Source organism: Mixophyes fleayi, chromosome 6 (genome assembly GCF_038048845.1).
Source record: "Mixophyes fleayi isolate aMixFle1 chromosome 6, aMixFle1.hap1, whole genome shotgun sequence".
NCBI lineage: Eukaryota > Metazoa > Chordata > Amphibia > Anura > Limnodynastidae > Mixophyes > Mixophyes fleayi.
In genome coordinates, this window is record NC_134407.1 from 172802990 (window position 1) to 172820225 (window position 17236).

Sequence of the window (17236 nt, forward strand, 5' to 3'; positions counted from 1 at the left end):
GAAAAATATTGGGTAAATGTGGAAGTGTGTATGCACTTAGGACCAGCAGTGTAGTCATATTTCTATAGAGTGTACAGAGTCACAATCTGTTCAGCAGATGGTTATGACAGATGAAGATCACAGATCTGAAGGTAAATTGTGTAGATGTGTACACATGAATCAACTTGCTCTTCAAGACTTTCAGACGTTGGTAAAATCATTACAGACTGGGGCAGGTGGGCATCTGCCCCCCCCCCCCCCCAGGCCGGTCTCAATGGTGTGCTATCTTGAGCTGGGTCACCTGCATTTTTTTCCCTTTAAAATAAGCTGCTGAGTTGAGTCTTGCCCCCCGGGCTAAAATTTGCCAGCCCACCACTGGTTACAGATATCCTATCTGAAGTAGTTTTCAAAAGTGTATGTACCCAGCTTTACTCTTTCTCCTTATTTATTGGCATAGTTAAATATTAAAATACATCAGCCCACCTATTTTGTGGGCATATGTATTATTATGATAATGTGATAATGTATCCATTCACTAGGAACCAGAACTTGTTGAATATAAGTCAGGCCTCATAAAAATTAGCCAGGCAGTACCTTATCAATATTACTGGTTGCAAGCTAAGAGCCTGAGCCCTATGATAGGCCCACTTTATTAATTAAAATGATACTTTTTTTAGTCAAGTGGCTAATATGATACAAAGGTAATTGGTCAAGAACGATAGAATTAGAATATGACAGTTCACTGTGAGTGACAGGAACAGGGACTTAATTATGTCATATGTTTCACCGTACAGAGAGCCGTGTTCTGATCTAATAATCATTATTTTAAATGTAAATTAATGGATTAATTTGGAGGCTTATCTCATGCAACAAATTTATCAGCAATTATTTGATGACACCATCCACCAAAGGCAAGGACAAAATTGGAAATGTTGTTGTGGTTGGTCTATGAGCAACTGGTTGCCCAAGGGCCACATGCCAGCCTACTGACAAGGTAATTTCTTTGATCCTTTTTCTTGTGATTCTGATATCACAGAGTGAGTAATGCACAGTCACGCAGTCTATGTAGCAGGTTATCCTGTAACTGGATGGTGCTGTCACAAGAGTGAAAGCAATGCAGTCCCAGAGTTGGTGTATCAAGTTATAATGTGATGGGATAATGAACTCATAGAGTTAGCACAGCACATTCACACAGCCCGTTTATGCACATCACACTTGCCTACTCTTCCCAGAAGACTCACAAATTTTCGGGGTGTCCTCTTGACTCCTGGGAGAGTAGGCCATCCTCCCAGATCCCGCCATTCCTTTTTGTAAAGAGGACGGGGCATTGATGATGCGATTCTCATCATCGTAACCCCACTGCGCATTGAAGCAAAGATTGTGTCATTAGGGAAGAGGGGGGGAGCAGACTATGATGATGCAAATTGTGCCATCATGCAGCCAACACTTGCACATAGACCTCCACTCCAGGATCTCCTGGGGAAAAAAGTACTAAGTAGGGAAGCTTATGGTAAGTCTGTTACGGAATGTTGATAACTTCCCCAAAGCCAGACTCAAGACACTGACTAAAACTGGGAAACTAAACAGAATACTGGGAGCCCAGCTGTCATAGCTGTCAACTGTCCCTACTTTCTTAGGACATTCGCTGATTTTAAAGATATGTCCCTAAAATATGATCATATTTAGCACTGTTCATAGGGTAATATTTACTGAAGAGGAGTATTGAAAATACAAAAAAACACATTACAAACAAGTTCAGGAAACATATAAAGATTCATAAATTATTAAAAAATGTTGGTAACTGTGCTGTGCTCAGGACACCTGCAGTAGTTTACATACCTCTCTGCGTCTCCTTTTCTTATTGCTGGTACCTTTTGGCTCCTCTCCATTGACAGCGTTGTGACGTCATTAGTTACACTGCAGGGGACAGGCCTCTTCTTTGCCTTGTCGCAGTTCTCTGTCCGGGCTTCTCTCCCTGGATGATACACAACTAGGGGGCTGGGACTGGACTAAATGGGGGCAGCCGAGGCACCCCCTACATTTTGGGAGTGGAGGTGAATGCACTGCCTACAAGAGAGCCCGCTGCCACATACTATAATTCAATGTGGAGACCTCCCCCTCCCACCTCTCAGAAGCAGTCGCTGCCTATAAAAGGAGATTGCCACATCCCTTAATTCACTTTAGAGGCCCCCTCCTGCAATAAATCTGTTTGGGCCCAGGGCTGGTTGGGTCCCATGCTGTCTTTGGGCTCCATACTGCTGTACTCCCTGTACCCCCTGATGATGACCATGTCTTTGGCCTCACACAAGAACATTATTTTAAAGCATTTAAATGAGCATAATGCACATACTCAAAGACCATTAAACATGCTGTGATACTGAGGGTCAAAAATGAATGTAAGCTAATGGACCAATACACACACACACAGTTACTTTCTAACAAGCTTTCTCTTTGCTTTGCTTCACATCAACTTCGACATTATCTGCAGGATTCCAAAGCATTAACACTTTCCAAAATACAATGGAGTTGTATGGGAGAGCTCATTAAGTATATCATAATCTATGACAAGTGAGGCCCTAAAGCCAAACACACTTAAACTCAATATGTTTGTGCATGACACTTACCTATTAATGTTTTAGTAAGCTCCCTGGTATCAGCCAATAGAATCCATAGGGGAGGTCCTTGGATTTTCTATAACGCTGCCCTCATGTGGTTCCTCTGCCTCTTTTGCTGCACAAAATCCCTCCCTTGCAATGTTGATGAGGTGTTTTTCATTGACATGCTTGTTGCTAATGTTTTTCTCTCCCTCCTTACAGACGAGGCACAGATGGCAGGAAAACCCTGCCCTCTTCAAAGTAAATGTGGCTCTTGGTCATAGTTGCCTACTCTCCCGGGAATGTCCGGGAGACTCCAGAATTTCTAGGAATCCTCCCGGACTCCCGGGAGAGCAGAGCAACCTCCCGGATCCCGGACAGATTGGTAGATTACATGGAGGGGCAGGGGTTAGTGACGCAAATCATAGGTTATCTCACCTCCGCCCCCTGCTTATATAGAGTAAATTACTATAATTGCTTAGGGGGGGCTTAGTGACACAATTTTCCGAGCCCTGCCCCCACACGCCCACCTGCACCTGGACCTCCTGGAACCCAAAACAAAAAAGTAGGCAAGTATGCTCTTGGTCCTTATGTGTGGGGGACCACTTGACCTGTCTTGTGTGGACACGTCATTGTGAGCCTAGAAGGGGTATCAGGGCCAGTGCAAGGTCTCTAGGCGCCCTAGGCTTAGTTGCAGCCTAGCGCCCCCCCCCTCCATCCTCTTGCGAGGCTCTGACACACAATTTTCTTGCAAATTAATGAATAGGAAACCTATAAATATAGAGTGTGAGGGGCCAATGAAATTGTCATTTTTCTCCCGCATAGTTTGCAAATCAAATATAGAGTATGACATGGCAAATAGTCATTTTTATACCATAGAAAAATGACTATTTGCCACCTCATGCTCTATATTTCTGATGTTTTATGGTGCTCTAGGTCTGCCAGGTGAGTTTATTTTCACAGTGGATCCAGTTGCACAAAGATTAGAATCCATAGCAAAATCATTTTCTGATCTGGTACAGATGCATTTCAACCTAGCGTGAAGCGTGTATGGAACACTCACTGCGTGGTTATCACAGAACGGTTGTTCTCATAATATGCTTGAACAACAAAGCCCCAATGTTCACCAGTCCAATTCATGATGGGTACTAAAATCGGCAGAGCCTAACCTATCAAATTAAATCTACCGCACCTCTTTACCCCCACTACAGCTCACACAGTGCCCCCTCAAAATGGGAGATCTTTATGCCCCACCCTGTATATTGTAGTGCATCATACATAACAATTAAATAACCACAGATATTTGTATTGTTTTTTATAAAACCATGTTCCCATGGGCCCTAGTTTTCAAAAAGAGATATGTCCTGAATCCTGATTAAATGTTTTGAGGTTTTGCGGGGTTGAGGGCTTCTCCCTATTTACCAAAGCCCTGTGAACGATGAAGACTATCTCTGGGTTTTCCCCTTACAAAGCAAGGGGAAAATAAGAGAAGTGACCTTGTTTTCACTAATTTAAAGCAGGGGAAAGCCCACTTACCAAGGACAGACCATTGTTAGCAGCAGGTTTTTTTTTTTTTGGGGGGGGGGGTCCATCTAGGCTTCTAGTTCCAGCATCAGTGCACATGCCCAGTTCTGCATGCGGGCTCATGCATGCTAGAAGGTCCCAGCACTAATAAATTGGCATAAAAATAGTTTTTGAAAATCCTATTAATGTAGGGGATCTTAATAAATAGAACCCTATGTCTGTTATGGTGCTACTCTATTAACAACATTAGCAATGAATCCCATTTTTGCTGACCAGGTGACAAACCTACGTTAAAGCTCCACTGTACCCTGCACCTCCTTCACCTGTCAATTTGTATTTGTAATGTTAGTCCTGTTTATTTGTATACGGCTAACATTTTGCCAGTAACTTCACATCTAAGTCACTGGTTTCTAGTGAATAGATAGGCTTTGAGTTCTTTTTGGCCCTAGGAGTGGAAATTGCCAGATTGTGGGCATGACCTCTGTAGGTTGACCCCGCCTTTTTCTCTAATTTCTGCCCTATTTCCCTCCTTCCCTTTAAAGTCCAAGCTTATTCACAGGGTTTACAACCACTTCATCTCCTTCCTCTCCTCTCACTACCTTCTACTGGTCCACTGTCCTCCACTCTAAATGTCTATTACTGAAATCATTGTCCCTTCACCCCTGTTCTCTCCCTATCCATTGAAGGTACCACAATCTCATCTGTCTCTCACTCCCCATATTCAGTCCCTTTCCAAATCCTGCCACTTCCATCTCTGGGACATCTCCAAGATTTGGTTCTTTCTCACCTTGGATGCAACCAAAACTCTCATTCACTTCCTCATAATCTCCCACCTAGACTACTGTAACCTCCTCCTCTCTGCCTCCCCCACTCCTGCTTTGCCCCTGTTCAGTATAACCTCAGTGTTGCTGCTTGCCTTATTTTCCTCTCTTGGTGCTGTAGCACTTCTGACCCTCTCTGCCAGACACTACACTGGCTCCCTGTCTTCTAGAGAATCAAGTTCAAACTCCTGGCCCTTACCTACAAAGCCCTCAGCCACCTCTAACCAGACTCCTTTCTTCCCCCCTTTGCTCACGACCGCCACCCCACCACTACACTATTTACTTCATCGCACTCCACCTTCCAGGATTGTACCTGTGCCACTCTTTTCCTGTGGAACGCATTCCCATGCCCTAGTAGATTAGCCACTAGTGTCCACGGCTTCAAACATGCCCTCAAAACTCATTCCTCATTCAAGCCCATCAGCCCTCCTCCAAACTCCTCTGCCTTTGCTGCCATCTCTACTCCCCATTCAGTGCCACCATATTTGTGTCTCCCTCTTCCCTCTACAATGTATGCTCTCACGATCAGAGATCTCTTTCCTTATGTTGTTCTTCATATCATGACACCTCTAGGCCTGTATTCCCAGCGCTATATGCATGAACCCCGGTAAAAACATATAATCTCTTAATGTGGCGAAGGCTCAACAGAGTAGTATAAAAAGTTTTTTAACTTATCACAGTCAGGCTGTTTCTAATTTTTTCAACAAGTCAGTTTACACGCACACACAAAAAAAATCATCTCCTTTTCTCCAGTTGAACCCTTTTCTCCTTTCAATCCCACATGTATCTGCTAGACTGAGAGAGATTACAAAGATTCCAAAGAGTCGGACTGTAGTGTTTGGAGAAGCAGAGCAAGGAATGAAAACTCTGCTCTCCACACAGATCCTTATTTGCCTTCCTTGCACAAAGCTGCATACTGCTCGAGTGTAAACACGCTCCCAATTCAGTGTCCATTGGATTCAAAAGTGCTTCAGATAATGGGATGCTTCTAAAAGAGTAGGGTCATCGATCAGGATGGACATCAGTATGTCAACACCATGACCATTTATATAGAACGTGATCCTTAGGCTACCAGTGGCCAGACTTTCCTTGCCTGTTTATGAGTCATATCTAAAAAGGAACAGAAACAATAATTTTCTTTGCTGTAATATACAGAGGTACAAACCTATAAACTCTACCTGTCAAGTCCTCATCTATAATATACAAAGGTAAGAAATAGATTATGTACTGTACCAAAGTAATATCCCATGTTCTGAACAAAGGTAAGTGCTCATCTGTGTACTGTACAGAAGTGCTCATTTGTAAACAGCACAAAGGTAAGTGCTCACCTATGAACTACAAAGACTAGTGATCAGCCATGCACTGCACAAAAGCGTCCAACTGTGTACTGTATCACCAACATGATGAACAAAGGTAAGTGCTCACATGTGTACTGTACAAAGGTAAGTGCCCATATTGTACAAAAGTGTCCACCTGTGTATTGAATCACCCACATGATGAACAAAGGTAAGTGTTCACGTGTACTGTACAGAAATACTCAACTATGCACTGTATAAAGGTAAGGGCTCCCCTAAATATTGTACAAAGGTAAGTGCTCTCCTAAGTACTGTACAAAGGTAAGTTTTCAAATGTGTACTGTCCAGTAATACTCAACTATGCACTGTACAAAGGTAAGGGCTCCCCTAAGCACTGTACAAAGGTAAGTTCTCTCCTAAGTATTGTGCAAAGGTAAGTAAATTAAAAAAAGGTAAGTGCTCAACCGTGTGATGCACATAGGTAAGTGCTTACGCATGTGCTGCACAAGTTAAGTGTTCACCTGTGGACTGTACAAAGGTAAGTGCTCCCCTATGTACTATACAAAGGTAAGTTTTCACATGTGTACTATACAGAAATACTCTACTATGCACTGTACAAAGGTAAGTGCTCTCCTAAGTATTGTACAAAGGTAAGTAAACGGAAAAAAGGTAAGTGCTCAACCGTGTGATGCACATAGGTAAGTGCTTACACATGTGCTGCACAAGTTAAGTGTTCACCTGTGGACTGTACAAAGGTAAGTTCCTATTCACATATTGTACAAGAGTATTCACCTGTGAAATGCACAATAATTCTCACCAGTATACTTTACATAGGTAAATGCTCACCAGTATACTTTACATAGGTAAATGCTCACCAGTATACTTTACATAGGTATATGCTCACCAGTATACTTTACATAGGTAAATGCTCACCAGTATACTTTACATAGGTAAATGCTCACTAGTATACTTTACATAGGTAAATGCTCACCAGTATACTTTACATAGGTAAATGCTCACCAGTATACTTTACATAGGTAAATGCTCACCAGTATACTTTACATAGGTAAATGCTCACCAGTATACTTTACATAGGTAAATGCTCACCAGTATACTTTACATAGGTAAATGCTCACCAGTATACTTTACATAGGTATATGCTCACCAGTATACTTTACATAGGTAAATGCTCACCAGTATACTTTACATAGGTAAATGCTCACCAGTATACTTTACATAGGTATATGCTCACCAGTATACTTTACATAGGTAAATGCTCACCAGTATACTTTACATAGGTATATGCTCACCAGTATACTTACATAGGTAAATGCTCACCAGTATACTTTACATAGGTAAATGCTTACCAGTATACTTTACATAGGTAAATGCTCACCAGTATACTTACATAGGTAAATGCTCACCAGTATACTTTACATAGGTAAATGCTCACCAGTGCACTGTACAGAAGTGCTCACACATCTAACTACAAAAGCTCTTGTGTTTGCAATACTATAAGGACGGACAGAGGTAGAACATACACACACAACATTCCTCCTCTCCCTGTAAACCTCTCTCTGGTATGAATAGCATGGTATAATGGGGGCATTGTACCCTGAACTCCACCCCTTGTGATGACATGAAATGAGGATGATGAAAAGGGCTCAGATTCTGAACATATGAGAATATCCAGTACCAGCAAGGAGATCAGGAGGAGAGAGGAAGGAGATTAACACAGTAGTTTGTTTAGATTAATAAGCATCCATAGGACCTAGGCATAGATTGCACAGACCGAGGTCTGCAGGACCCTCTACATGGATTGTATATAAGCAGGAGCCCACAGCACCCTTTGCATGGATTGTATATAAGCAGGAGCCCACAGCACCCTTTGCATGGATTGTATAGAAACAGGGGCCCACAGCACCCTCTGCGTGGATTGTATAGAAGCAGGGGCCCACAGCACCCTCTGCATGGATTGTATAGAAACAGGGGCCCACAGCACCCTCTGCGTGGATTGTATAGAAGCAGGGGCCCACAGCACTCTCTGCGTGGATTGTATAGAAACAGGGGCCCACAGCACACTCTGCGTGGATTGTATAGAAGCAGGGGCCCACAGCACCCTCTGCATGGATTGTATAAAAGCATGGGGCCCACAGCACCCTCTGCGTGGATTATATAGAAGCAGGTTCCCACAGCACCCTCTGCGTGGACTGTATAGAAGCAGGGGCCCACAGCACCCTCTGCATGGATTGTATAGAAGCAGGGGCCTACAGCACCCTCTGCGTGGATTATATAGAAGCAGGGGCCCACAGCACCCTGTGTGTGGATTATATAGAAGCAGGGGCCCACAGCACCCTCTGCGTGGATTGTATAGAAGCAGGGGCCCACAGCACCCTCTGCGTGGATTATATAGAAGCAGGGGCCCACAGCACCCTCTGTGTGGATTATATAGAAGCAGGGGCCCACAGCACCCTCTGCGTGGATTGTATAGAAGCAGAAGTCCTCAGGATTCTCAGCATAGATTGCAAATAGGTAGGGGTACAAGGACCCTCTAAAATGCCTTTATAAAACCAGACATCCTCAGGATCCTCTGGATGAATTGCATAGACGTAGGGGTCCAAGGACCTCTGCATGGAGTGTACATTAACAGACTTTGGATGAGGCCAAAGTTCTGTGAATGAAGAAGAAAACCATCAGGAATCTGTAATGAAGACATTTCTGCACACAGGTATAGAATAGACACGATTAACCCTTTAGTTATAAGAAGTGCAGCCTCTCAAAATACTATCATTTTGCATACAAGGGTGAACGGCTTGGACCTTTTGCATCTACAGTATATTCAGCTAATGTTAGTAACCTGGAATCAATGCTGATCCTTAAATTGCCTGCCATGAGTTTATTTTTACAATTTTCCCACTTGAAACCATGTGTGTATCTTTAAAACATGCTGTTATCTGAGGCTTCTGCTGACAACCAACCTCCCATAATGCTTTGGGGTAAAATAATGTTCCTCCTTATATAGCACTGGCCATCACAAATCCATTTCTGTAGCATACAGCTGCAGCCCTATACAGATGATGGCATTATTTGGGACACCACAGATATTGAGAATGATTATCAGTATACAACATTTATTTGTGATTTTCAGAAGTTTAACTGTGGAGCAAAACATACAACTAGCTGCAAAACCAGTGATGGAGTTTAACTAAAACGTTTCCATTGTATGAGGTAATTATAAAAACATCGTCAGGGAGCATTACCAGAGGTAAGTTTTTCTTTTGTTCAGTGACTACAGAAACCCCATTCTCTGGTCATCATCTTCATCATCCCCATTTATTTATATAGCGCCACCAATTCCGCAGCGCTGTACAGAGAACTCGCTCACATCACAGGAGCTAGTGACCCAATCCTGCTTTTCCCACTTATTTTCAAATTGCAGTAACCCAGATAAAATTCATGACGTTTCAAACACATTTAACATTTTTTTTTATTCACTCCAGGATTTTACAATAGGAAAATAAGTGGGAAAGGCAGAATAAGTCATTAAGACCATTATTCTACTGCAAAATGTATCATGCTGTTTGTGCTCAGCCTCTAGTTGAGACATCATAACTGTCAGACACCCTCTTGGCTTGTTTTGCATTTAATGCATTAACTATGTAAGTATAATTATTAATCTTTCTATAGCGCCACCATACGTCACAGAACTGTACAGAGAACATTTAATCATTCACATCAGCCCCTGCCCCATTAGAGCTTACAAACTATATTTCTTACCACACTAACACACTCTCTCTAGGGTTAATTTTGTCAGAAGCCAAGTATCCTATTAGTATGCCTTAGGAGTGCAGGAGGAAACCGGAGACCTCAGAGGAGACCCACACAAACAAGGGTATAACATACAAACTCCACACTAATAAGGTCCTGGTCTGTCATAAAACTGATATTAAACGTCACTGAGAGTTTGAGTCTTGCATCAGGTTATTATATTATCATACAGCTATGTGCACACACATATTATAACCCAACACATTTTTTTTTTAGTAAACTTTATTGAAAAGGCACAAATCTGATTGGGTTACAGTATAGTTGAGCAAAATGCACCATGTTGCGGTGCAGGGACATTGCTAAAACGTCCCAGCACATGCAGCAATGGCAGATATTTCACCAAATATTGATAGTAGGGTGTACTCCACTGCATTTAGCTTATGCTACCTGGCTGTTTGCTTTTCTACAAACTACGTGCTGTTGAGACATTACATTTGTTATATATATACATACATTTACTATTAAAAATGAATGTGCAATAACCATAATATCAACCATTCAGCAATTAACTAATTGATAGATCTAACGCAAGTTAGAAAACATGTGTCTATGCATATAATTATAGTTTATAAGCCATAACATATACCTGTTATGGCTATTACACACTTCTTAGTAAAAAATAATATCAAACGAACCCTACTGTGAATTTTGAACTGCTATCGGTTCTTACTAAGGGCTTTTTAGAAGCTTTTCACACGTTAATAAATGCATGAAAACCGTGTTAAAATAGGACAAATAAGATCAACATTATTAAGATAACATTCTCCAGGGTTTATTTAATAACATGTTGTTAGTATAAATATGGTGCACACCAATAAACTTATTTACTCAAAAGTGCTCATTATAAAATAAAAAAAGTCATATTCACTATAATTCTTATTTAATTACGTTGAAAATATTATAGCTAAGCTATCCCACAGCATCCAATGTGTGACTAGTTGCTGGGGGTTATTGCAACTTTGTGTCACATGGACCATGTCCACATGTTGCTGTAATATTTGAAAATGTTTAATTGCATCATACACCATCATATCACACCATTCTGCCCTATTATTACCTCACACTCCATCATATTACACCATTCTGCCCTATTATTACCTCACACTCCATCACATTAGAACCATTCTGCCCTATTGTTACCCCACACTCCATCATATTACACCATTCTGCCCTATTATTACCCCACACTCCATCATATCACACAATTCTACCCTATTATTACCCCACACTCCATCACATTACACCATTCTGCTCTATTGTTACCCCACACTCCATCATATTACACCATTCTGCCCTATTATTACCCCACACTCCATCATATTACACCATTCTGCCCTATTATTACCTCACACTCCATCACATTAGAACCATTCTGCCCTATTGTTACCCCACACTCCATCATATTACACCATTCTGCCCTATTATTACCCCACACTCCATCATATCACACAATTCTACCCTATTATTACCCCACACGCCATCACATTACACCATTCTGCTCTATTGTTACCCCACACTCCATCATATTACACCATTCTGCCCTATTATTACCCCACACTCCATCATATTACACCATTCTGCCCTATTATTACCTCACACTCCATCATATCACACCATTCTGCCCTATTATTACCCCACACTCCATCATATCACACCATTCTGCCCTATTGTTATCCCACACTCCATCATATCACTCCATTCTGCCCTGTTATTACCCCACACTCCATCATATCACACCATTCTGCCCTATTGTTACCACACACTCCATCATATTACACCATTCTTCCCTATTATTACCTCACACTCCATCATATAACACCATTCTGCCCTATTGTTACCACACTCCATATTACTCCATTCTGCCCTATTGTTACCCCACTCCATCATATTACACCATTCTGCCCTATTGTTATCCCACTCCATCATATCACACCATTCTGCCCTATTGTTACCTCACTCCATCATATTATTCCATTCTGCCCTATTGTTACTAGACGGATTCTATTCAGCAATTAATCAACTATTTGTCATCTCATTATCCTGTTAATTTGGTATATTCGTGTATTCTGTTTTCAGAGCACACAATTAATTGGATCTACTTAGCAAGGACTATATTGGGCTATGTAGTGACTTTATGTACCCATACATCCACACACAGTCAAATTCTGTTGCTCAGCCCAAGCGACACCCACTTGTTTAACCAAGCCCAACAAATCTGGTCATTCTACAATTGGGTTGCATGCCTCTATATTTCATCTTGTGAAATACTTGTTTATTATGAATTTACCAAGTAGAGAAGTGTAGAAATTCAATAAAATAAGAGCATATAAAATTGACATGTGGGTAAGTGAAGTGCCACAAAATAATAAAGTGTGCTGTCAAGTATTCAAATGAGGGTGTAACTCGGGTGAGCTAGCAGGAACTCTCTGTTTTGGTAATAATAGGGTATTCACATTCTGTCAGATGCTGTAGTTTCCCCACATAATTCTCCTAAAATGCATTAGAAAGTAGCTTTAAACCAGAGATAGGCAGTCTGTGGTTTTTCAACTCCTGTTGAACAACAGCTAGAGAACCACATATAGCCTAAGCTTGCTGTATGCAATAAAGGAACATGGTACAGTTAATATTTTAATAGGCTTATTATGAAGACATTAAGAAATCATAATTGCTTAAGGTATTGAATAATTAGACATTTTCTGTGGTTCAATTATATATGTTTTTTTAAGGAAGGAAGACCCCTACATCTTTCTGCATTATATTGTATTGTTATATTTACTGTATTCCATCTACATGTTAATTTTCTGTCAATGTAAGAGCTAAACCAGCATGTGTCCCAGGATGCACTGGGTGGGGTTCTGAGCATACTGCAGCCTATTGCAGTTGAAAACTCTCCATATGTGACTTTTAGACTGAAGCCTTCTAGATGAAAAGACTTTTGTCACAGTACACTGAGGGAACATTGTGCAAGTCTGCAAGTGAGTGGGTTGCTATATAAACAGGAAGCAATGGGGGAGACGGGAGGAGAGATACAAAGAAAAAAACCTAATGAAACATAGAAGGAGAGAGGAGGGGAGGGATAGGCTCCAAAGAGATATAGGAATAAGAGGAGAGAAAAATCTGTGTATAGTAATATAGAAAGCTGGGCAGGCGGAGAGAGTGCAAATTATGCTACCAAGTAAGTGAATTTATCATTTATCTTTTCTCCCACTCAGGTTTAAAGATGCAAAACAGGTCATACATATAGGCAGGGAAAGTTGGGCTTTACAGAGAGGCAATGATAGATGGGATTACAGAGTTATAGGAGGCTGAGAGAGAGAGAGTGTTACAGGAAAACATGTAAGAATTTTTGAATAAGATATAGGGGGAAGAGTGTAGGGGTTCTATAATGAGTAGGGAGAGAAACTTTTGCAGTGAGACAAGAGGAAGTCTACAAAGGGAAAGGGAGAGAGGAGCATCTATAGAGCATCATAGGAGAGAGGTAGGACAGGGAGTCAGGAAGAGACAGTGATAGGTCTGCAAACATACAGTGAAAAGATGGCTCTAACTGGATTACAGGAGCACAAGGAAGAAAGGACCAATGGAGTAACTGGAGTCTACAAAGAGACAGGAAGAGAGGGGTCTGCAGAGAGACTAGGAAAAGATGGGTCTATAAAGAGACCAGCAAAAGGGGTTTTACACAGAGGTAGCGAGAGAGGGGATCTACAGTGAGAGAGGAGAGAGAGTACTCTTTAGACCTAGCGAGTGGGAGTGAGGTAAGAAAAATCTACAGTGAGACAAGGGAGAAGGGGGTCTACAGAGAAAAAGGAGAAACTTGATCTACAGTGATTCCAGGGGAGAAGTGATTTACCGAGACACAGAGAAAGAGATGGAGATCTACAGGGACACAGGGGAAGAGAGGGAGTTCTGCGGAGACACAGGGGAAGAGAGGGAGTTCTGCAGAGACACAGGGGAAGAGAGGAAGTTCTGCAGAGACACAGGGGAAGAGAGGGAGTTCTGCAGAGACACAGGGGAAGAGAGAGAGTTCTACAGAGACACAGGGGAAGAGAGAGAGAGTTCTGCAGAGACACAGGGGGAGAGAGGGAGTTCTGCAGAGACACATGGGAAGAGAGGGAGTTCTGCAGAGACACAGGGGAAGAGAGGAAGTTCTGCAGAGACACAGGGGAAGAGAGGGAGTTCTGCAGAGACACAGGGGAAGAGAGGGAGTTTTGCAGAGACACATGGGAAGAGGAAGTTCTGCAGAGACACAGGGGAAGAGAGGAAGTTCTGCAGAGACACAGGGGAAGAGAGGGAGTTTTGCAGAGACACATGGGAAGAGGAAGTTCTGCAGAGACACAGGGGAAGAGAGGAAGTTCTGCAGAGACACAGGGGAAGAGAGGGAGTTCTGCAGAGACACAGGGGAAGAGAGGAAGTTCTGCAGAGACACAGGGGAAGAGAGGGAGTTCTGCAGAGACACAGGGGAAGAGAGGGAGTTCTGCAGAGACACAGGAGAAGAGAGGGAGTTCTGCAGAGACACAGGGGGAGAGAGGGAGTTCTGCAGAGACACATGGGAAGATAGGGAGTTCTGCATAGACACAGGGGAAGAGAGGGAGTTCTGCAGAGACACAGGGGAAGAGAGGGAGTTCTGCAGAGACACAGGGGAAGAGAGGGAGTTCTGCAGAGACACAGGGGAAGAGAGGGAGTTCTGCAGAGACACAGGGGAAGAGAGGGAGTTCTGCAGAGACACATGGGAAGAGAGGGAGTTCTGCAGAGACACAGGGGAAGAGAGGGAGTTCTGCAGAGACACAGGGGAAGAGAGGGAGTTCAGCAGAGACACAGGGGAAGAGAGGGAGTTCTGCAGAGACACATGGGAAGAGAGGGAGTTCTGCAGAGACACAGGGGAAGAGAGGGAGTTCTGCAGAGACACAGGGGAAGAGAGGGAGTTTTTCAGAGACACAGGGGAAGAGAGGGAGTTCTGCAGAGACACAGGGGAAGAGAGGGAGTTCTGCAGAGACACAGGGGAAGAGAGGGAGTTCTGCAGAGTCAAGAGAGAGCAGAAACTAGAGAGGAACAAGGGTCTACAATGAACATGGGGGAGTGGACTACAGAGACAGGGAAGAAATGGTGTGCAGAGAGCCGGAAAAGGGAGAAGGCTGAAAAGAAGAAAGTAGGGGGTGTTGGGTGGTGACCTACAGACATGGGAGAGGAGGATATAGAGAGAAACAATAGAATGTGGAAGTCTACAGAGAATCACGTAGAGGTGGACTGCACGTAGTCGGGGAAAAAAGAGATGAACACAATGTCAGTGGGAGAAGATGTTTAAAGATGATCAGGGAAAGAAGGTCACTACAGAAACAGGAAAGGATCATCATCATTTATATTCCGCAGCAAATATTGTCACTGATGTAAGTGACAATATTTGTCACTTACATCAGTCCCTGCTCCATATGGTCAATTTAATAGCAGCCAATTAACCTACTATTATGTTTTTGGTGTGTGGGAGGAAATTGGAGCACCCGGAGGAAACACAGGGAGAATACACAAAGGCCTTGGTCAGGAATCAAACTCATGACCCCAGCGCTGTAAGGAAGAAGTGCTAACCACCTGATGGGTCTACATAGACACAGGAAGACAGAAAGCTACATAGAAAAAGCCGGAGAGAAGAAAGCAGAATGACAGAGTGAGAGTAGGATAATGACACAGGAGTGAGAGAGCATACAGAGGGGCACCAAATATACATAAGTGACATTAAGAGAAGGCTACAGGTACATACAGAGATACAGGCTATTGTAAAATAGAGTGAAAATCAAAAGACAGGATGCAGTAGAAAGGGATAAAGACACAGCAGGGGAAAGGATGCAAAGAGACAGGGAAAGAGAATGCATTAGAGAACAAAGAGAAAGAGGCAAAGAGAGGGGTCTAAACAGGAAACATGAAGAGAAATTTAGATGCGTACATAGGGAGAGAAGGCTTCAGCAGGAGACGGATCAAGAGACAATATAAGAAAAATGCTACAAACAGGAAACTGAAGGAGAAATATGGTGAGAGACAGAGGGAAAACCAGTGAAGTGAGGGTTTGAGGAGGAAGATCACAGCAAAAGAGAACAAAGAGGCAGAAGAGGAGAGGACATGAGGCATGTGGGGAAACTATTACACCTAGATCTACGCTTAGAATAAAGACCACATATATGTAAAAGAGAAGTAATTGAACAACGATCCAGAGAATAGACTAAGGGGAACCACAGGAAGAGTGATACACAATATGGGTTTCTAGGGGAAAACTATTGACAAACCAATTCATCTATGGGAATGTATTTCCAGTATAAAAAATACAGCTAACAGATAAAGTAAATGCACTAGATTATGAAGATATGTAAGAGCCTTGAATCACTCTAAGTCATCCCAGGCTCTTCCAAATGTAGCTGAAAGGCGTATTCATTAAACAATTACAGACATATGAGGAGGATAGGTGAAATGTAAAAACATAGTGTAAGGAGATACTTGGGGTAGTAAATTTATAAATATACCAATGATACCTGGTGCACCTTTATCAACAAAAGTGTGTTTATAAAGCATTTAAGGACACAAGGGGGTACTGTGTATGAAGTATGTATACAAATGTCACTTTTTAGGAAGAAAAGAGGAGAAGCCCAGTCATACACATCTTGTCCAGGATATTATTCAATATTTTACTGTATTATATTACTATGGAAAATGTGCTTAACTGTACTGTAAATAATGTTACTGTAATAACATTACATTAAATGCACTGTTAAAATATTATGATGTAATATGATTTTGTTAAATAAATATTGTAGAGGATGGATCTGATAATGAATAACAGGGAGACGGACATCTGTGTGGAATTGTTTTGCAATGCTACTGTTACTATGTCACCCTTGTTGTATTACGTTGTGCTACTTATTTTATGTTTACCCATTCTGTTATGTTACTTGTGTTATGTTTACGCATCATCATCTATTTATATAGTGCCACTAATTTCGCAGCGCTGTACAGATAACTCATTCACATCAGTCCCTGATACGTTGGAGCTTACAATCTATATCCCCTAACACACACACACACACACACACACACACACACACACACACACACACACACACACACACACACACACACACACACACACACACACACACACACACACACACAGAGACTAAGGGCAATTTAATAGCAGCCAATTAACCTACTAGTATGT